This window comes from Sinohyriopsis cumingii, chromosome 4 (genome assembly GCF_028554795.1).
Source record: "Sinohyriopsis cumingii isolate HCF-2022 chromosome 4, ASM2855479v2, whole genome shotgun sequence".
Lineage (NCBI taxonomy): Eukaryota > Metazoa > Mollusca > Bivalvia > Unionida > Unionidae > Sinohyriopsis > Sinohyriopsis cumingii.
This window is the reverse complement of record NC_142964.1, coordinates 148153932-148177941: the sequence shown is the minus strand read 5'-3', so window position 1 is coordinate 148177941 and position 24010 is coordinate 148153932. Positions and strand designations below refer to the sequence as shown.

Here is a 24010-nt window from a genome sequence, read left to right as displayed (position 1 = left end):
GCTTGCTTTTAGGGTAAGGAAGAAGCTTATACATTTTGGGATCAAAAGGTAATGTCACAGTGACTGAAAGAAGAAAATAGTTTCTGCATAATAACATTAATCCTTCTTCACAGACCAGGATCAAATTTCGTGCATTGATTGCATTTGGGGCAAGGCCTGTCAATATTGGTGTCAAAAGTTTAGAGGGGAAATGGCACTGACTGAAAGAAGAAAAGAGGTTCTCTCTCTCTCTCTGTCCGGTCCTTTTCGCAGTGTCCTCTCAATCTATTGGGATCTTCACAATTTGTTGCTACCTCTGCTCATCGTTTTTGCCCTGTTCCTTCCTACTACCTCTTCTTTTTCTTTTTTCTTTTTTTTTTCTTCTTTGAGCACTCCTTTCTTGAGCTCTTTGGCCATAGTAGATCAGTGTTCATTTTAATAATCTGTTTGGAAAAAGAACTCGGTCCAGAAAGTTCTTGACGTTGTCTAAATTTACTCATTTTGTTCACCGTTTGGGATGGTCTGTTATCCATCGTCTGTCCGTCCGTTTGCACAAGGTTGTTATCGTTTACTCCTAAATTACTCGAAGGATTGCCTTGAAACTTTACAAACACATTCATCTCATGGTCTAGTTTGTCCCAAATGAAAGTGGTGCTGATCTGACAACCAATATGACCAACAAAGTGGCCCGCTTGAAAATCTTATTGCTATCCCTACTGGATGGATGATAATATCAATATGGGGTTTTCACTAAAAGATTTTCATGACGTCTAGTTGACCCTAAATGAACATGGTGCCGACCTGAATCCATATATGATGGCAGGGAAAGACATTTTGAAAATATTGTTATTGATACTTTTCATACATGAATAAGTCATATTAACCTGGGGATTTCACTAAAAGACTTATAATTATGTCTAGCTGGGTCTAACTGAATATGGTGTCGATCTGGTGTCCAGGGTGTACACCACGACAGCCATATTGAAAATCGTGTTATTGTTATCCGTCCTGCATGAACGATTAGATCAAAATAGAGTTTTTACGTTTTGTTAAAATTTAAAAATGAACTTTTGAGAGAGTGATAGCTGTATGGTGAAGTATTTTGCATTTGCAACATGCACAATGGAGCGAATGTTGGCATACTTCTATGTTACTTTCATGTACTATGGCTGAAATCTCGTTGACATTGTACATGGTCTAAGCACACAGCTAACCAAAATGAATGTTCCCGTGTGCACGAAATATCAGCCTGATTTAGTCTAAAGTACGATATATTTAGCAGTTATTAAAATGGAAAACGAATTTCGCTAACTAGACAATACCAGCTGCTAAAAGTGCAATGAATGAAATGCAAAGCATACAAAATGTAAAGAAAGTTATCGGCTTTTTTTAAAATGTTTACCTCATAAGTCCAGGAAGTGAAAATGACTAAGCGGAGAAGGCAGTTTTTTGAGAGATGTACATCTTAAGTAAGGTTAAGCTGTATAATCTATAACCTATATCACATCTATCAATCACTTACTAGAATAAAGGGAATTAAAGGTTTCAATGATACTTAAGATATAAACGTCTTGTTTTAAATAGCCAGTAAACTAGTGAGGTAAAAAGGGGGAAGTTCTTTAACTTTAAATGTCTAAAACACTATGCAAAATGCTACACTGTAGAGCGCCACCTAAATGAACATGATAAAGATGGAACGTTCAAACTAGCTGCAACAGTACCAATGTTAAGAATCTTGCTGTTGTTACGCCTTAATCGAAACTCTATCTTGAAAACATTGTATATCTGCTCCTCTCCAAATGGATGGCTATATCAACACATTTTTTCACCAGTTCTTATGATACCTAGTGGGTCCTTGATGAAAATGGTGCCAGTCCTACATCCAATATGGCTACAATAACGACAGTCTTAAACATCTTGTCAATACTTCTCTTGAATAAGTAATTATCATGAAAAGTTGGGGTTTTTTTTCTCTCACTAAGTCTTAAAAATCTGGCGACAGTCACAAATCCAAACTGGCTTCCATAACTTCAACCTAAACAATCTTGCCACTTCTCCCCTGAATGGGTCATCATTATGACATGTCATTTGCACTAAAAGACTTTTCATGATGTCTACTTATATTATAAAAGTAAATGTCGCAAAGCTGACATCAAACATGTGAACCACAGCAACTAATTTTAAAATAATATTATCGCTGAAGAATATCGGAGATGGGTTCAACACTCGACAGTTCAAAGAAAGAAACGATCGTATCTTGAATTCCTGAATTTTTTTTTCACCCATTAGATCATCAGTCCCTTCAAGGGAATAATGTTTCTTTGTCTGGTCAACGAATGGTGGCAACACTGATCACGACCACCACCATCATCATTATCATCATCATTGATTACGTTTATATAAGGTCATTCGGCCTTGTACGAGCGGTTAATGTCGGCATACACCGACTTCTTAACTGTTAGCCAAGTGAGAAACAGAACCACCACTCAATAAGATTACACCCCTGCTACGTGCAAGGCAAGCACTTCGGGGATTATAGTTGTGTGCACAGCACTCTAATTAATTGTTAGAATCATGGAACAAGACCACTGACGCTTTGTTGAATGCACAGCATGCTACTTATACATACATGTATGGGCGAGGAAAAGGAAAAGTCTGGTCGGAATCCCCAAACGTCAGCGAAACCTCTCTGAAACCGCATTGATGTACTAATGATCAAATTCTACCCAGTATTCTAATTTTCGGGCTATTCTCAACAAACAGTTGTGCGTAAGCCACATATTTTAATTAGGATCTCTCTGACCAGTTTCGAATTTTCCTACTCCGCGTTATTTTAGAATTTAGCGTACAATCATTTTTCGAAATAACAATAAAACAATACCAGGTCTTAGATGAAATAAGAGTAACTCCTTTTGAACGGTTGACGAATGGGCCATATATGATCATTAAAACTGTTGTTGCCGAAATTTGTTTTTATCCTATGTGAAAACCCTTAGGCATTTGAGGCAATTATTTTTGGCCCTTGAATGGTCGACCGCTCCGGTGGCCTAGTGGTAAGAGCGTCCGCCTCGGATGCGGGAGGTCGTGGGTTCGATCCCCATCCGAGTCATACCAAAGACTTACAAAATGGTACTAACAGCTGCCTCGCTTGGCGCTCAGCATTAAGAAGTTAGTGTTAGGACTGGTCGGCCTGGTGTCAGGATAATGTGACTGGGTGGTACATCATACTACATGTCTTCGGCATGATGCCCCAGTGCTAGGCATAACTATAAACTGTCACACTGCATACATCGTAGCGAAATGACTGAACAATTATTAAAGCTACGTTTAAAAAAAAAATCCAAATCCAACCCTTGAATGGGCTGATGGTTAACATCAAGGCGGGAACAGGAACGGCTTCAAGTATTCGTGCGGCATAAACATGTGTGTTGTTCGCCGCTGGGAGCAGTTTGGAGTATTCAGGTCAGCAACACGAGGTTATTCATTGGTAGCCAAAACTGTATGGGTGGGGCCTGAATTCTGTGTGCTTGAATGAACTCGTTCGTAATCAGTGTCACTGCGGGTAATAGACATCCACAGTATTTTCCTACGAACTTTGATTTTCCCCGCTGCCTGAAAAAAGTTTCATTTCGTTTTTTGCCCGTCCCTATTTTTAAGTCTCTTGGAGGCTGCAAAGATTATGGTTTACATTAGTTTACAGATATTATTGGTGAGAGAAATGGGTCGATATGAATTTATATTATTAGGATCTTTGCCCGGTTTAGGGATGGGGATAACTATGACATGTTTCCAGCTATTGGGTAAGTCTCCATTATTCCAAATCGTGTTTAGTAGCTTAATAATGGATGTTGTTATATTGCTGGGGAGATTTTTTATATATTATGTACCCTAATTTATCTTTGCCAAGGGACGTTTCTTTTTTTTTTTTTTCTCTCTCTTTTTGTTGTTGAGCTAATTGCTATATCCCATTCATATATTGTGATTTCGCTATTTAGGTTCGAATCATAGGTTCCTAGGTCTTGGAAGAGGTGGGGTTGTGATTTTTCTATTTCCTTTCTATGATCTTGAAAAAAACATTGTAAGGTTAATGTTGCTGCTCATGTTAGTAGTGAAGGGGGATAGATTAGCGTCAATGGGAATTAGCATTAAAAACACCCGTGGGTCAGATTAGCGTCAATGGAAATTTAACATGGAGAAAAATCGTGGGTCAGATTAGCGTCAAGGGAAATTAACATGGAGAAAAATCGTGGGACGGTTTAGCGTCAAGGGAAATTAAACAGGGTGGGACTTTATAGCGTCAAGGGAAATTGAACATGGGATTTTTTTTTAAAAAAAATAAAAAATAAAAAAGGGGTAGGCAATTGAAAAGTCATTCTCTTTTCGAGAAATATGGCTGGCCCTGAAAAGGGCCTTTGGGTTTATGTTAATGTATTCATTAACATAAAGGGCACCGCATTGGTCTTCTTCTTGTCCTTAGGCTGCGTCTTACTGTTGGTCCGTAAATCAGCACTCTTTTCAGGCATCCTTGTCTTTCAACGTAGATCCTACGTATCCACAGGCTGGTGTTTGTCCTGTGGACAACGGTCCACTTGGATCGGACATACATGAGCATGTCCGTCCGGAACATCATGGAAGACACAAGCGTAGAAGATTGCACATCGGTCCACATCTTGAAGCGACGAGAACAGGTGAATCAATGCAGTGAACTGCGCTTATTTATAGGTAGAGGAAGGATTGAAACGGATTGAGTTCATTCACCAATCCGAACACGCGTTACAAAATTCAGTCAGCCCGCATCCAATCCGAAGAGAGCAGTCTGTGACGTCACGTAGTCTATATAGATTCGCTAGCACTTGTGTGCAGTCAATCTATGCGACAGTGATTCAACATGACGGAAATTCAGAAAACGATCCATTGGGGTGCACCAAGAGGGGAGACTGCCCAAGGGAACCCGGACTTACTTTCAGAAGAGGTGAATTGGGATTTTGTGGATTTTCTCTCCTCGCAAGAATTTGTTCCGGAACCTTCGTTACCTTCTTCATTACCGCAAGTGGAGAATTTTAGACAGAGACAGAAAGAAGAATTGGAGAAATTTATACAACGATAAAAGGAAGCGGAACAAGCTTTTCTCCTACAGCAACAGCAGCAAGAAGAAGAGGTAAGAAAAAAACAACAGCAAGAAGAAGTAGCAGCAAAGAAACAAGAGGGTGAAAATCAAACGGTCACGGTACTGTTGGACATTTTAGCGGAGTTAAGAAGTCTGAAACAAATGTATCAGACTTCTTTATCACGACCGAAGAGAATACGACCTTCCCGAGCTAAACACGTTAACCCTGTGACTAAGCCTACCGTACCACCCTTAGTGATTTCAACCCAATCATCATCAACATTACGCAGTCCAGAAGTAGGCCTTGGCCGTGGCAAAGGCTTAAAGCAGTTAAAGTTGATTGCTTAAACTCACCCCTTCACCATGAAGAAAAAAGGCCCTTTTCAGGGCCACCCACATTTCTCGAAAAGAGATAGCCTTTCAATTTGCCAATAACTAAAAAAAAATATTAAACAGCCCATTTTACCCTTATAGTACGTTTCTGTGTATGAGTGCGTGAGTGTACGTTCTTATTTTAAAATCGTAACTCAAAGACATTTACCTTATATCATTAATTTATTCTTTTCTCCATTTTTTACAATCCAATTCACAATTCACAACATAACACATTTTTGAAAAGTTCATTGACTTCTTCTTTCTCCTTGTTTAATCTCTCTGTTTTTTAAATTTCTTCACCGTCTTTTCCTCATTTTCTTCCCTTCTTCTTTTCTTCTCCTGTTTCTTTGCCTCTTGTAAATAGAATTGTCTTCTTTCTTCCTCTTCTTCCTCTGAAGAATCCCTCTCTTCTTCCGAAGAATCCCTCTCTTCTTCTGAAGAATCCCTCTTTTCTTCTGACTCCTCTTGTTTCTTTTTTGGGCAATCTGGAGACCAATGTCCTTTTTCTTTACAATAATAACATGTATCTTGACTTTTGTCTTTTTTAGCCCCTGTTTTTGTTCTTTTTTGACGGTCTGGACACTCTGAAGACCAATGCCCTTTCTTCTGACAGATATAGCAAGTATCTTGACTTTTATCTCGAAAGGAAGGAGAGTAGTCCGTAGGCTGATCTGAAGAGAATTTTCTAATGACCCCTCGCAAAGCTCTGACGAAACGTTCGATTTGGTTAGTCTCTTCCATCGTTGTGCTCGGCTTGAGAGTGAAATGAATAGTGAAAGAACAAGACACACACCCTTTTATATACGCTAGTCTGCCATGACTATAAATTAGTCTATGGTGTTTGAACTTGAGTCATTTGACGTTTTTCACTCAAGATGAAACGATCCTATTCATTCGAGAAGAAAGAAGAAGAAAGTAAGAGGCAGAAACGTGATCTATCGCCTCGTACCAGAGCTGAAGTCTTGGCACAAATTCATGCCAGTGATTTTGAAGAGGACATGAGTGAACCAGAATCCGAACCCTCTAAACCAAGTTCACCACCCTTAGTCAACCCTGAAAAATACTATTCCATTCGAGAGACGGAAAAGCGCTCCTCTAGAAAATTTAGAACCACGGCTTACAAATACACGGTGAAGTTTAAAGATTTCAAGGCTGAAGTGCCGTTAGAGAAAGCAGAAGTGTTTATCACTGGGGTGTGGGATTCTTTGCTCACTGCACTCAAGCGACAATGTCAACCCAAAGAAGACGATCGCTTGAGACTTTCCATACAACACGACGGTTTGAAATCCCCTGTTTGGATCGAGTTTAGCACCCCTGCAGAATTGACCGCTTCCAAAGTCATGGACAAGATTCAACACGTGCAACAATCTAATGATCAGTTTGACATCACCGATGGTAAAGCCACACTGGACATGACCCACGTCTCTCCTCCTCAAGGGACTGGATGCAAAAAGATGTTATTGGTGAACGACCTTCGCAGCACCAAAAAGAGTCTCGTCCAAATTAACAACCCTCAAGACCAGATGTGCTTAGCCCGAGCCATCGTGGTGGGACGAACCTAAGCCAACAAGAACGACACGGCAGAATGGAAAAGAGCCTGGAAAACTATTCAACAATCGGACCGAGCCAAACAACGAAACGAAGCAGAACTCCTGTTGCAACAAGCTGGCCTGTCCAAAGACACACCCTGTGGCATTCCTGAGATGCAAAAATTGCAAGATGTCCTAGCTCCACGATACACCTTGAAAGTGCACCCTCAAGAAATGCGCGGGCCTTTGTTGTTTCGAGGCCAAGATTTTAAGGACGGAAAATACATTCACCTTTATCATCACGATGACCATTTCGATACCATTACCAGTATCACCGGATTCCTGGGATACGGTTATTACTGTGAGAAATGTGACCATGGTTATAATAATCGAGAGCAACACAAGCATTGTGGATACTGGAAATGCTCAGGATGTTTGGCCTCTTCACCCTGTCTGAGCGAAGAACCAGTGCCTTGTTCAACTTGTCTGCGCACGTTTGTCAGCCCTACCTGTTACCAACAACATCTGAAAACGCAAGGTTCACAGAAAAAATGTGCTTGTCAACTCCTGAGATTGTGCCCTACGTGTGAACAAGTCATACGTACCAATAATACCAAGGCACACGTATGTTCAGGAAAGAAAAAATGTCACATTTGTCACCACATCGTGGACTTGGAACACCAATGCTACTTGCAAAAATACCAACCCCCACCAGAGAAAGAGGACGGTCACAAGAAGAAAGGCAATTTCATCTTTTTCGATTTCGAATCCATGCAAGAAACCGGCATTCACATTCCTAATTTCTGCGTGGCTCATCGAGCGTGTGAGAAGTGCATTCAAGAACCTATCTTCAGTCATTGCCCTCACTGCAGCAAGATTCCTGGAGGGCGTGAAAAAATCTTTCGGGGACCGAACACGTTAGCCGATTTTGCCCAATGGGTTTTAGACCCCATCGACAGACGTGGAGCCAAGAGGACATCGAACGTTACGGAGATTGGCATCGTCATGCCACGGTGATGGCTCACAATTTCTCCGGATACGATGGACAGTTTCTTTTGAGGTACTATACGGAACAAGGCACCGAGCGTCCTAAAGTGACTTTGAACGGAGCCAAAATCATTTTCATGCAAGTGGGACAAGTACAGTTTAAAGATTCCATAAGCTACTTGGCCATGCCTTTGAGTCGAATGCCTAAAACGTTTGGAATGACAGAAATGGCTAAAGGGTACTTTCCACACTTTTTCAATACGGAAGCCAATCAACACGCCGTTCTACCCCATTTACCTGAGGCTCACTATTACGACCCCGACAACATGCGTACCGAACAACGAGAAGCTTTCTACGCTTGGTACCAGGCTCACGCCTCGGACCCTTTCGACTTTCAGGAAGAAATGCTAAAGTATTGTCGTTCCGACGTGGACATTTTACGGCGTTGCTGTGGAAAATTTCGAGAACTGTTCATGGAACACGGAGGGGTCGATCCTTTGAAAGAAGCTTGCACCATTGCCAAAGCGTGTTCCTTAGTGTATCGACAACGATTCATGCCTGAAAACACCGTGGCTGTCATCAGTCCTCAAACGACCCACTTTGTCAAACGTCAATACTCGGTCAAAGCCCTACGTTGGTTACATTACTTGTGCGACAAGGAAGACAAGTGGATTCAGCATGCCCGCAACGGAGGGGGCGAAAAGACCATCGGAACGTATTCGGTCGATGGCTGGGACTTAGAAAACCCCAAGATCGTGTACGAGTTTAACGGTTGCTTATTTCACGGATGTCCCGTCTGTTACCCTGACCGTGGCACTAAAAATCAGTTTTTGCAACAAACCATGGAAGACTTGTACCAGGACACTTGTCAGCGACGCCTAAAGTTGGAACAGGAAGGATACCAAGTGGTGGAAATGTGGGAACACGAGTACGATCACCGTATGAAAACCGATCCCGAGTTTAAACGCCTCGTGGAAAGTTACCAGTTCATGGACCCGCTGAACCCGAGGGATAGTTTGTACGGAGGAAGAACCAATGCCACCTGTTTGCTGTACCAAGCCGACGAAGAGAAAGGAGAAGAAATCAAATACTTGGACGTGTGTTCGCTGTATCCCTACGTGTGCAAATATTGTCGCTTTCCTGTAGGGCACCCACAATTGCTGACGGAACACATCGACCTGAAAAACATTCGACAATACGAAGGCTTGATCAAGTGCAAAGTTTTGCCTCCCACGAACCTATACCATCCCGTCTTACCTCACCATTGTCAAGGCAAACTGATGTTTCCATTGTGCCGTACTTGTGCCTAAACGTGCAACCAAGACCAACCATGTCAGCACAGCCAGGAAGAACGTGCCTTGACGGGAACCTGGGTCAGCGTAGAATTGTTCAAAGCTCTGGACATGGGATACCAACTGTTAGAAGTGTACGAAATTTGCCACTTTCCCAAGACACAACAATACCACAAGGGTGATCCCAGTCAGAAAGGCATTTTCGCCGACTACGTGGATGCCTTTTTGATACTGAAACAAGAAGTCAGCGGCTATCCTTCCTGGTGTCACACTCCCGAAGACCAAATACAATTCAAAGAGAAATACTATGAACAAGAAGGCATCACTTTAGACCACATCGAGAAAAACGAAGGCAGGCGATCGTTTGCCAAAGTGATGTTAAATTGCTTGTGGGGTAAAATGGCACAACGACCGTGTTTACCCAAGACGGAATATTTGACAGAACCTTCCCGCTACTTCCAGATGATTCACGACAAAACCAAATACATGAAACACGTGGACGTCGTTCGAGAGAATTTGATCTTGGTCAATTACGAAGAAGATTTGGACTTTGTACAAGACGACCCTTTTGGAAATGTCATCATTGCGGCTTACGTGACAGCTCATGCTCGCTTAAAATTGTACGAAGCGTTAGAACTGTTAGGGGAACGCGTCCTGTACTTTGACACGGACAGTTGCATTTACATCCATCACCCGAGTCAACAGCACCCTAACATCGAAGGAGACCGTTTAGGAGCCTGGACAGACGAGCATCCCGACGACAAGATTCTAAGTTTCGTCAGTGGTGGTCCCAAAAATTACGGCTACGAATACCGGGACAAACAAGGAGAAGTGCACACGACGTGCAAAGTGAAAGGACTGACTCTGAATTATCGTACCAGTCGTGTGGTCAATTTTGGGGTATTGAAAGAAGCCTTGCAATCGGGAGAGGATGGAAACTTTAAAGTGACCACCTATCAGCCGAACAAGATTGTACGTTTACCCACTCACCACATCGTCAGTCGACCGCTAGAAAAAGTCTATCAAATCGTGTACCAGAAGCGAGTGAGACTTCCCAATCATTTCACCTTACCGTATGGACACGTTGGTATAAAACATTGGTTGTAAGAGGATAGTTACCCTACCAGAAAGATGACTTCGCCACAGCAAGAATCGAGTGAGAAACCCGATGAGAACTCAAACCCTACCATTTTCCAGTCTTCTTACCTGACTCTTGTGATTGTGCCCGTCGATTAGACACGTTTCAGAAATGGCCTACGGATAGGGAAGGATTACCTTCTTCGCATGTTTTAGCTAGAACAGGATTTGTCTACTTGGGACCTGAGTCAGGATTGGGATACGAGGTACAGTGTTTCGCTTGCGGACTGAAGTTACGAATGGATCTATGTATCTATAAAGATTCAGCTATTCTGGAACATACTCGATGGTCTCCGCACTGCCCTTACCTTTCTATGGCCTTTCCACCCATCACACTACGGTACAATGTTGACGGTACCTTAGAGACGGTACCTTCCAGAACTGGACATAAAAAACGTAAAAAAGGAAAGATGTACAAGCTGGAGACTGCATTGCGACTAGTATAAAAAGGGGGCTATGGTCAAGATCAATAGTTCATTGTGACTACCAAGACCGAGCTAACAAGATGAATACTTTGAAAGAGACATCGTTCCAGTTTGGGGATTGTAAAAAAGTTGTATCTTCCTCTAGTGTGACTAATACTGGATGGATAAGACCCAGGCATTGCGACGGAAAATGTCCGGAAGGAAACTGCGATTGTCCATGTGGTTACCATTGTAATTGCGTAACGGAGTTTGCAGACGAGTGCGATTGTGAGCCTTGCGATGTGTACGATGCTGTACCTTGTGACCTGAGCGATGCCGTAAAGCATCATGGGAACTTTAGTGTCCCTACCCCTATCATGGAAAGGGATGCTGTGCGTGTCAAACCTGTGGGATGCGAAAGTGATGCCGCTCGTCCTCTTGGACACTTTACTGGGTTTAAAGGGGAATGTTCACCTTCACGTCTAGTTCCCTACGGATATCATCCAGCCTTGAGCAAATTCCTGTTCATGTCACCCAACCCTCATCGAAACGAACCTGTGAAAGACGAATATTCGTTTCCTGTGCGTTTGTCGGAATACTGCGACTTTGAAAATCGTCTTCAATCGTTCAAAGGAAAATGGCCAAAGTATCTGGGAGGACCGACCGCCGAAGAATTAGCCAGAGCCGGATTTTTCTACTTGGGCGAAGGAGATAAAGTCAAGTGCTTCAGTTGCGGTGTGTCACTTCACCACTGGGAACCGCAAGATTCGGCCTACGTTTAACATGCTAGATGGTCACCGAATTGTCATTACTTACCCTTAGTGGGACCGAGACATTGAAGTAACTTCTTACCATAATCTGTTCATGGATACTTTACAAGAGAACATTCGTGCTTTGCCTGTGGAGTTGAGAGAACGCATTTACCGAGAGCTGGTCAAAATACAAGTGAAACGTAAAGAACAATTGCATCCGTTACGTCACCGGTGTTTGAACCACTGGTACCTGAAGGCTATACAAGGATTGATTCAACTGAAAGTGTTCCATCGGACAGACATTGATGAACGATCCTCTAGTTTTAAAAAGGATTGGTTTGGTATGGACGATTGTAGGTACATCATTGTAAACGTACTGCATCGAATTCCAGAGGAAGAGTTAATGAATTACCAACATCTTGAACACAATGTCAACTTGGTGAAAGAGGAAACTTCTGAACGAATTGTAATGTGCAAATTAGTGACTGAACGATTTAAATTCGACACTGAAGTAAAACCATGTTTGTGCAAACAGTACATTTCTTGTGTCAGACCAAAGAGGATTTAGTATGACCTATTCATGGATACTTTGCTAGAGAACATTCGTGCTTTGCCTGTGGAGTTGAGAGAACGCATTTACCGAGAACTGATCAAAATACAAGTGAAACGCAAACTCAAAGTGATTCGTCCGTTTTTGAATTATGCTATGTTCCAAAATACAAGAAGACTGATTATGAGTGGATATTACATTAGGCACAAAGTTAAACGAGGCTATTGGCCACCACCCAACGATTCCAAAAACAGTGTATATACTTATGGATACTTTACAAGAGAACATTTTGGGCTTGCCTGAGGAGTTGAGAGAAAAGATTTACCGAGAGCTGGTGAAAATACAAGTGAAACGTAAAGAACGATTGCATCCGTTACGTCACCAGATCTTTAACCACGGGTACCTGAATGGTATAAGAGGACTGATTCGTCAGAAATTTTTTCAGTGGTCAGACCTTGTTGAACACTTTCAGTTTGTGAATGATGATGATGGACCAGACGTTCGTAATTTTGGTTACTTCGAGATTCACTTACTGCAACGTATTGAGGAAGACGAGTTAAAGGATTACCAACATTTGTTACATGGAATCTGCTTAGAGAAAGACGAAACATCTAGACAAACTCTGACGTTTCAGTTACAGTATGTAACATTTAAATTCCCTACTGGAGAACGAACATGTTTGGTTAGAAATTACCTTTATTGCTTCCGAAACAAAGACACTATAAAATCAAGTTGCCATGCCACGGATTATGTCACATATCATTCAACAGATTCCGTGGAAGGTACTCAATGCCCATATTCAAACCGTGGATCATTACCATCAATTATTACAAGAATTTTATCCATTCAATTTGGGACGACAAGTGGTGTGTGTCTTAGTGACTTGTTTTCTGGGATTTCGTTTACCAGCCGATTCTTTGTGGACTCTTTACGATCAGTACTTACCACCTCAATGGCCTTAAATGGTCACGAAAAACTCCTTTTGCTCAAAGCCTTGCGTTTTCATCTGGATACTTCTCGACCTCAACAGGAAAAAAAGATTCGTCAACTTTTAGCTACCCAAGACGTGTATGACGACGTGTGTGTAGCTTGTGACTTACATCCCCACTGGACAGATGTCCGTGCCTGGAAAGAATGGGGTTTTGAGGCTTGGACCCAAGAAGTGGCCCAGTATGCACGAGAGTTGTTCAAGGAAAAAAGTTACTTTTCAACCCGTGTTAGTGACGGTGCCAGAAGAACCCGTCACCCAGGACAGGACTGTCGTGGACAGGCCTGAAAGACCCTTTCGGGAGGACACTTGTGTGACCTTACCCCCTACTATAGAACTGGTTAGAACATTACCCAAAACATGTTGTACAGACACTTGTTTTCATTCCACGTTCATAGTTATCATGTGCCTTTTATCCTTGTACTTAAGCCTTTGGCTTTTATGTATTTTTGTCTTTCGTATTCATGTTTGAAAAAAAAAATTCAATAAACGTGTTCTGAAAAAGTATATAAACTCTTGTCTTGTTTGTTTTTCGTGTCACAAGTGACATTTCTCACACAATGGCTACCTCTGCTGTCTCTGCTCCCTCTTCCTCCACTGTCAAAGTCATCGACGAACACTTAGATCGTGCCAGCTGGGAGGCTTTGTATCTTCGCCATCCCTTTAACATGCTCATTGCTGGACCTAGCGGTTCAGGCAAAACCGAATTCGTCAAACGTTTGATCGAACATAAACATCATTTGATTGATCGACCACCTCAACGGATCGTGTGGTGTTACAAAGAGTGGCAATCGCCGTACAACCTCTTGCGAGAAAGTCAAGGCGATTCCATCGTGTTTGTGGAAGGCATTCCTAAAGAAGACGACAGCATCGTCTCTGACTCCCGTCAAACCCATTTGGTCATTTTCGACGACATGTTAGGAGAAGACGAAGAAGAAATTAAATTGTGGTTCACGCGCAAAGGGCATCACCGTAATGCCAGTGTCGTTTACATCACCCAAAATTTGTTTCAACAAAGTAAAGCCCATCGCACCATCAGTCTCAATGCGCATTACGTGGTCTTGTTTAAAAGCCCTCGAGATAAATCGCAAGTGCAAGTCTTAGCCAAACAGTTAGGAACGCCTTGGCTGACTCAGGCGTACGACGATGCCACTCAAACGCCACACGCCTATTTACTCGTCGTTTGAAACCTACGACCCAAGAGGATTTGCGATTTCGTACCCACTTGTTTCACCAATGGTGCCAAGACGGAGGGCCTGTCCTGTACACGTCTCCGTCCTCGACTTCATTTCACTCCCCATAAAAAAATCTATAAAAACCTCAGACCCTTTTTCGTCTGTCTCACACAGTGTGAACATGACGTCCCTTCAGTCGCATCTTCCCGTCAAATTGATTCGTGCCTTGTATGGCATCAGTCGAGAAAAAAATCCACAAACACGAGCTCGTGTCTTAGAAGCTAGTCTCAAAGAAGTCTTACGATGGTTCACGGTGACAGCACGTCAATTACTCCAAGGAATCATTCAGATTCCTCATCAAACCAAACGCTTTTTCGATCGAAACAAAGTCGCTTTGGTCCAACTGGCCGATCCCCGCATCGACACTCAAACCAAAAAACAAATCATTTTGAAACCTGGAGGGAGCGGTACTCTAGGAGGGGTCATCATTCGCTCTCTCTTAAGATGGGATCCTAATGCTCCCAAAGTTATCCCAAAAAAAAAAGTCCAACGAAGCCCCAAGAAGAAAAAGACCAGGTCCCCAAGGAGAACTTCTCCAGTGGCGGGACCCTCCTCTTATCAGACACCACCACCCCGGAAAAAGAAAAGAAGCCCCCAGAAAAAGAAACAGAGAAAAAGTCTCCAGAAAAAGAAAAGCCCACAGAAGAAAACTAGTCGCAAGAGAAGCACTTCGGCCAGGACGCAACTTTACACTCGCAAACCACGATCTGCCACGGCAGTGACTGCGTCTCCGGCATCCTCACGTTCATCCACTTCTCCGTTGATGACACCAAGAACTGAAGAGTACTTGGAGACGTTGATTACACCAAGAACTTCTCCGTTGATGACCCCAAAAAGAACTTTCCCAGTGGCAGGACCCTCCAATTTAGTGGCAGTGGCTGCTGCTCACAAAGTACCTGCTCCCAAAATCAAAGTCCAAGAAAGATCGGGCATGTTACAAAGTTTACTGGATTTGTCCAAGCAAGAACTGGCTCGATTTAGTCCGTTACGTACCCCTGCACGACGTGTCATGCCTGTCCTCAAACTGATACGACGTAAAGACAATCAGTGGCGACGCGTTCCAGTATAAAAAAGGCCTGTGACCAAGTAGGGGTATCAGTGAACTTGTAAAAAATGTCACCTCCAAGAAGCCAAAAAAGAAAGAGACAAAGGCAGACGCGTCATCCGACAAAGCGCTTAGCCAAGCATCGACATTACCCTAAGAAAAGACACAGTCGTTCCAAGAAAAAGAGGCGTCAACAAAGGGGAGGATTCCTTGGCGATTTTGGGAAAAACATTGTCACCTTTATGACAAAGCGATAGTCCCAAAAAAGATAAAAGGGTGTGTGTTAAGTCATCGACGTTATTGTCTGTTTGGTGAATGTCCCGGAACCCACAAGCAAAGATGTCACCCTCCAGAAAACCCCAAGGAAAGAAAAGGAAAGGATTGCCTCCACGTTTAGTCAAACATGGGGACATGTTATCTGTCCTGTCCAAAGCTTCTCCACTCCTACGAAAAAAACTCATTCAATCGGCCTCCAAAGAGGTCATCGATACCGTGTGCGAATGTTGTTTGAACGTCTTGAAAGGCACGATCCCTTTGTCCAAACACCAGAAACAATGCTTAGGCAAACATCGTCACGTTCTTCGGAAAATGGTTCAAAAGAAAATTCCCATTCGTCAAAAAAAGAAGATGTTAGTGCAACGTGGAGGCATTTTACCTCTCTTGTTAGGCCCCATACTGAAAGGAGTCTTGGGAACCATGTTGGGAGGACTAGTGGGAGCAAGATAAAAAGGCCCTCGGAAGTCCCAAGATCTCAGAATCGACCGCTGACAACCCCATGGAAGGACGAAAACTAGCTTTAGTGCCTTACAAACGATGGATGGAATACCATCGGTGGCAAGAACAGCGCACCCCGCATTTACCTCCCAATCCCAATTTGAGCGAGATGTCCCAGTTACAACACGAATTGCAGTCCTTGATGGATCGCCAAGATTTGTCCGAAACAGAAAAATCGCAAAAGTACGGTCAACTCTTGCAACGACTGCAACTCTTTCACCAGAAAGCTTTAGACGAAACAGCTCTACCCACTCTGAAAGATTTTAAGACCTTGATGAAAAGTCCAGCACCATCACCAGTACCAGTACCAGTACCAGTGACCAAGACAGAAAAAGGAGAAGAAGAAGAAGAAGGGTTTCAAACTCCACCAGAAAAAGTACGCAAGTTAACAACACCACCTACCTCCAGAATTGGATGGATTAAAAAGATGATGGCCACCCCTTCTTCAGCACAAGAGAAAAAGAAAGTGAAGACAGAAGTGAAACAAGAACCGATATCCCCCGCTCAGACATCCTCCTCCTCTTCAACACCTATTGCCGGTCGCACACGCAAAGCATTGCAGTCCAAGAAAATACCCCAAGAGAAAAAGAGTAGCCTCTTCCAAGAGTGGGTGCCTTATTAACACACCAACCAACACAAAAATAAAAAATGGAAAAAGTCTTAGCCAGCATTTACTACGATCCCTCGCATCCTGCAGGTTACGCAGGAGTTCAAAAATTGTATCGTGCTGCCAAAACTCGACTGAAAAGTCTCCGTTTACCTCAAGTGCAACGATGGTTACAAGAACAAGCTACCTACACTTTACACAAACCCATTCGACGCAAGTTTGCCAGAAGTCGCACCCGAGTGGAAGGCATCGATCATCAATGGCAAGCCGATTTAGCCGATGTCTCTCATTTGGCCAGCTACAATCGTGGCTACAAATATTTGTTTTGTGTCATCGACGTCTTTTCCAAATTTGCCTGGGTCGTGCCCTTGACTTCCAAATCCAGCAGCGAGTTAGTGCGAGCCCTGCAACGGGTGTTGAAACAAAGCGGTAGTCACCCTCTTCGATGGCAAACGGACAAAGGCACCGAATTTCTGAACCAAGCTTTCCAAAAAGAATTAAAGAAACGTGACATTCATTTTTTTACCACCGAGAATCCCGAAACCAAAGCCAGCATCGTGGAACGTTTTCAACGCACTTTGAAAGAACGCATGTGGAAATATTTTACGCATCACCACACTCTGAAGTACATCGACATCTTACCGCACCTGGTGCAAGCGTACAACCAATCTTACCATCGAAGCATCGGACGTGCCCCGCAAGACGTGACTCCCGAGAACGAAGTGCTGGTGTTCGAGCGTCTGTTTGGTACGTCCCCGACGAGGGCTGTCCCCGAGAAAAGTGGAGAGTTGGCCGTAGGAGATTGGGTGCGCATTGGCAAAACCAAACGCACTTTCGACAAAGGTTACTTACCTAACTGGACGACCGAATTGTTTCGCGTCACTGGACGAGAGCATGGCCGTCATCGTACCGTCTATAAATTGGAAGACATGAACGGAGAAGTGCTCAAAGGAACGTTTTATTTGCCCGAGTTACAACGTGTCACCAAAAAAGAAGACGACGTGTACGACATCGAAAGCATTCTCGAACGCAGAACCCGTAAAGTGGGCAAACGACGTGTCAAAGAAGTCAAAGTACGTTGGAAAGGATATCCACCCAGTTTTGATTCTTGGATCGACGCTTCGCAAGTCATCGACTATAAAAAGAAGTGACCATCATGCCCTTTCACACAGCAGACGCAGCTACGTCGACCACTCCTTCTTCACCTAGTTCTTCTGTGCAAGATTTACAAAAACAACCCTTGTGGGTGTGGTGTGGAGAACGTGTGCCTAAAACGCAAATCGTCTTTTTCTACCAAATCTTCGTGGTGTATTGTGTCATCGGGGCAGCCATCGCCAATTTGAGTTTGCAACAAGGAGACAAACAATTGTGGACCATTTTATTGAGCAGTTGCATCGGTTACCTGCTTCCCAATCCCTCCCTGAAATTCTCCTCGAACGGGAACCACGGGAACCTTGTGTCCAGTGCCAGTGTCAGTCACCACTCCAACCACAACCACAACCAGAACCCCATTTTGGGCGGAGACACGCCTCTGACGTCCAGTAACCCCTCGGACAGCCACAGAACTCTGGAATTATGAGTCACCAAAACCAATTTTACTTAACCTTACCCAGTGACAGTTCCATGGAGGTGTTTCCCCACAACACGTTGTGCTGTTACACGGCTAAATTACCTCAAGCCATCCCCTTAGATCACGAAGCCCATTGGGAAGTGGCTTTAGTAGAAATCATTCACCCGACCCAAGTCCTCAATGTCCTTCCCAATCAAAATTTTTTTACGGTGGAAGTTCTTGACGAGCCATTGCAACAGGATTTGGATAAGAGAGCCACCATATCTGATATTAAAACCTATAATGACAAAACTAAAACCACGACCTACCACTTGTCCATTCTCCCAGGCTATTACTTTAGTGGTCATCATTTGGTCAGCGCCATAGCCTCCAAGTTTAATGGCGTGTTTGGGAAAGCTTTTGAGATTGTCAGGAACAAAAGTGTCACCATGGAGTACCACAAAGTAGCTCGTCGCTTCTTGATGAAATTTGAGCGGAGTAAAATCCTGTCCATTGTATTTTGTCCTGAATTGTTTGACATGTTGGGCGGTGACATGGAGCTGAGGAAGAAAGTAGAACGAAAAGGACAACCCGAATCATCAGGCATTTACGACAACGAGACTTTTGCCAAGTTTTTTCGTGCCCCGGTAGAACTGAACCAAGGACTGAATTTGATCTTTGTGTAATCTGATGTGGTGGAGTACAACGTAGTGGGACACACCTCCGTGCCGTTACTGCGTGTCATTCCTTTCAAAGTGGACTCTGCCACGTCCGCTGACGAGGAAGGTGGAAACACTTACCACTTCCACCGCGAATTTGTCCATCCTCACTATTTGCCTGTCAGCAAGTCGTATTTGGACACGGTCAACCTTACTATAAAAGGAGATTTGGGACAAAATATTCCATTCACCAAAGGAAAAGTCACGGTGAAACTCCATTTTCGAAAACGGTTCTCTCACGACTCGTAAGTCATGTATCCAGTGTACCGAGGGGTTGCACGACAGCGAGGACACGGTTTAGGATATATGTTAAAATCGGCCTTTCGTTCGGTGGCCCCGGTGTTGAAACCGATGGTGACACGCGGATTGCACGCCTTGAAAGATGTGGCACTGACGCAAGGCAAAGAATTTCTCCAAAATGTCATCATCGACAAACAAAACCCTAAAGAAGCCTTCATGAGGGCAGGCAAAAATGTCTTGCTACAAACGGGCAAAGATATTTTAGGCCGACGAGACACACCTATAAATGCCCTGCACGCTACCGAGTCAGGCATTCAGCAAGGACAAGGCAAAAAGAGACGACGAAGAAGAAAACACCCTTTCACCAGACTTCAAGCGAGAAAAGCCAAGAAAAGAAGAACCGTTCGAGACTTAGACGTTTTCGATTATTGAGAAAGAACAAAAAAATGATGCATCGAGAGTCTTGCGCTTGTTCCAAGACGGAACTGGATCTGTTTGCCATGCCCCCCACCATGACGACGATGCAAGAATCCCAATGGGTGGAATTTCACCCCGTCTCCTCTTTGACGGATTCCGCTCCCATCGAGTTTGAAATCAAAGGACAACCCGAAGATTACATCGATCTGAATAGCAGTCACCTGTACTTGAAAGTCAAAGTGAGCAAAACGGACAACAGCAATCCCGGAGCCAATGATAGGGTAGCTCCTGTTAACAATTTCATGCATTCCTTGTTCAGTGAAGTGGACTTGTACTTGAATAACAAACTGGTCAGCAGCAGCATGGATACTTATCCGTATCGTGCCTACCTGGAAAATCTCTTGACGTACGGAAAAGAAGCCAAGAATACTCATCTGGATGCTTGCGTAGTATGGAAACCTGACACGGCCGGTGCAAACACGTTTAACGACACAGCCCTGACAGAAGATGACAATGATCACAATGTGGGGTTTAACACACGTAGAACTAAAATTCTGCAAGGGCGAAGTTTAGAACTGATGGATCGTTTGCATTTGGACATGTGGTTACAAGAAAAGTATTTGCTGAACGGCGTGGATATCCGCCTGAGACTGAATCGTAGCACTGCCGCTTTCCATTTGATGGCCCATGCCAACGAATACAAAACTGTTATCCAAGAAGCCCGACTTTACGTGCGTCGTGTGGAAGTGTTACCTAAAGTGGGAAACGACGTCAGTCAGACATTGAGCAGAACGACCGCCAAGTATCCCATACGACGCGTGGAAGTGAAAACGTTCACCATTCCTGTTGGACAGCGATCCATGATCGAAGATCATCTGTTCCAAGGACAGTTACCCAAGCGTTTGATCGTTGGTATCGTCAGGAATTCAGCTTTCAATGGACTTCACAACGAAAATCCTTTTGAGTTTCGACACTCTAGCGTGTCCAAGATCGAAGTCAGTCGCGACCGCAAGACCTTGTGTACCCGACCCTTTGAGCCTAACTTTACCCGGAACAATTACTTGAGATCGTACTTGTCCCTGTACGAAGCCACCGGACAGTTAGGAACCAACACCAGTCACGGTATTACGTACGACGATTATGCAGGAGGCTATGCTTTGTGGGCTTTCGATTTCACTCCAGACCAAGGCAGCGACGAGGGACATTTCCACCCTATAAAATCCGACCAGATTCGTGTGGAAATTCAGTTTGCAAACCGAGACCCTGCTGATCCAACGTTGAACGTCATCCTGTATGCAGAATTTGACAATACGATAGAAATCAACAGTTTGAGAGAAGTCATTCTAGACTATTAGAAGCTATGGAAGACTGTTATCCCTCTTTACCTAGTGGAGAAACTTTGGACATGGAATGTAAGGAGACTGTGGAAGAAGAAATGATCATGATGAAGTCAAGATGGCCAGAACAAGAAGCCCATTTAGTCTCCTGTTTTGCCAAACACTTGGTCGAAAAAATGACGGAATTGATCAAGAAAAATTGCTATGGATGTCAAAACGATCATCCCAGTCAAATTCAACACGATAAATGCCTGATGTTGAGTCAAGAAGAAAAATTGGACGAGTATCTGGACGATGCTTGGAGTCTCATCTCGGACAAAGACGTGTTGCACCAGTGGTATAAAGACTTGCGTGAACATTCTTGTCCACCATTAACCACTCAAGAGATCCATCGTATCGAAGCTCTCCTGAATCAAAGTGAGGAGACGAAACGAAGAAACGGTTATTTGTCAGACATTTTCAAGCAAAAAGTCAGGATCGAATTGACGACTTATTATTACCTGTGAGGAAAAATACCACACAAATGGATACCTGGGAACTTTATTACCTTTTGAACCACAGTTCGTACACTGCTTCTTGGAATCCTGTCGTCTGTGCTAAAGCTGAACTCCCTCATCGCAAACCTAAAGACCATCAAGCTTACGTGATCAACACGGACGACAGTCATCTCCCAGGAACCCACTGGGTAGCCGTCTACTTTCCTCAAGAAGGATGTGTGGAATATTTCGATTCGTACGGATTGCCCCCTTTGGAAGACGATATCATCGACTTTATGAGAAGAAATGCTCAAACCACCCGATTCAATAATGTGAAATTACAAGGCACAGATTCCTTGGTGTGTGGACAGTACTGTGTGTATTTTCTGCATCATCGCAGCCTGGGCTATTTCCTTAGAACATTTAGTGACTCATTTCGATCCTCGTTCTTCTTCTAGAAATGATGTGAAAGTAGATCGATGGTTTTGTGACCATTATGCTTATCTTTTGTCTCAAGCTAGGAAACGTAGTGTCCATCAATGGCCTAATGATTTCCAACAGTGGAAATCACAATTTCATTCACAACGTTGTCAGCCCTGTTTATAGTAGATTGTAAATTGAGAAAAAATGTTTGTGATTTGAAAAAAATGTTTAATGTTATATTGTTGGATTATTGTTAAAAATGTTAGAGTTGTTGTTTAGTGTTAAGTGATTTTTTAATAAAAAATGTTGTGTTTTGAAACAAATGCCTTTGTGGTTTGTTTAGCTATAAGAATGTTGGATTCATGCTCTTTCATTTCTTACTATCCCTCTCATGACACTCACTGAACGTTGCGACTCGAAATCCGTGTGGGGATGTTTTCCTTCACGTCCGCGCTTTGACTTTAAGAACCGGGTTGTTTCCAGTCTAACCATCCATTGTCGACTCATCCTCCTGCGAAGATGTGCTCCAAACTAGCTAAACTCAACGAAGCCTACGTGAATTTGCATAGGGTCAGACACAGTCTGATACCGAAGCCAGAAGAAATAGAGAATGTGAGAATGCCAAAAGTCACTGAAGACCTGATAGGAAAGCTCTTCAGAGAAGAAATGAACAGAGAGAAAGAAGAATGGACAGAGAAGTACAGACTTCAGAGACAGCAGCAACAGCAGCAACAACAGCAACAACAACAACAACAACAACAACAGCAGCAGCAACCTGAACCTGACAGAGGCTTTGTCGATTGCCGTATCGACACCAAAGAGTTCTTCTTCTCTTTCCGAAGAAGCAGACCTATCGCCAGAAAGTCTATCCTCAGAGGACATCGCATTCTTAGAAACTAAAAAAGATTGCCATAGCAAACAAAAAAAAAACAGCCCTTTTCAGGGCTACCCCAATACTCTAGAAAAGAAATAACCATCAATTTGCCAATGTGAGTAGGTAGAGTAGTGTGAAAATAAACACTAACTCTTTTTTAAAAAAATGTGAGGGTATGTGTTTGTGTGTTTGTATGTGCTCAAGTAAGTTGGTATGGATAGTTGATTAAAATGATTGGGTTTTTTTTGCTGTTAGAGGTGTAGATTTGGGGGTTAGATTGGATTGCTTTGCGTATGTAAATAGTCAATTGAAGTGATTTATAAAAAAATTTAGAATAGTGATGGGTAGCATAAAAAAGTGAGTGAGTGTTTCTTTTAGGTCCGCGCGTTGATGGGTTATGATCTAGGTAAGATCAATTTTATGTTTTAGGGGGATGTTTTCCTTCATGTCCGCGCTTTCACTATAAATTGAAACTCGTTCGGCAGTCCAGCTACCCTTGTTGATTGATCAACACCAAAAATGAACACGAGACTGGAGAAACTGTTGGAACTTCATGTGCATCTAGAATATGCCAGGCGCATATTAAATGGACTGGCCGCGGAAGCTATTGTGGAGGAGGGAAGGATAAGAGAGGAGGAGGAAAGAAGAAACAAAGAAGAGGAGGAGAGAAGATATAAAGAAGAAGAGGAAAGAAGATACAAAGAGGAGGAGAGAAGATACAAAGAAGAGGAGGAGGAGGAAAAGGAGAGAAGAAGAAATTTCAGAATCCCAAAGAGCGAAAATTGGGATTCTGAAGCGACATATCCTGCCTCTGCTCTCTCCCCCCAAAAGGTAAAAAGTAACTGGGGGATAAGATGTGTATGTGGCGCCAGGCCTGGAAGGTGCCACCATTAACCAGGTGTCCATGAAGTTCCAAAAAAACAGCCCTTTTCAGGGCTACCCAATACTCTAGAAAAGAAATAACGATCCATTTGCCAATGTGTGTAGGTAGAGTAGTGTGAAAATAAACACTAACTCTTTTTTAATTGTGTGAGGGTATGTGTTTGTGTGTTAGTGTTTGTAAGAGCTCAGGTATGTTTGTGTGAATAGTAGATTATGGGTTTATTTATTGTTTCTTAGCGTATGTGGAGAGTATAGTTTTGGTTTTTATTATATGAAATGAGAAAGTAGGGGATGTTTTCCTTGACGTCCGCGCGTTGTTGGGTCATGATCTA

At 43.2% G+C, this 24010-nt stretch overlaps 1 non-coding gene across 1 annotated transcript; it reads left to right on the top strand.

Annotated features, from left to right (window-relative positions):
- The first annotated feature begins 3011 nt into the window (after nt 1-3011).
- On the top strand, nt 3012-3088 carry Trnap-cgg (transfer RNA proline (anticodon CGG)). The gene has a single exon. It is a non-coding gene; the product is annotated as a tRNA-Pro (tRNA).
- The last annotated feature ends 20922 nt before the right edge of the window (nt 3089-24010 follow it).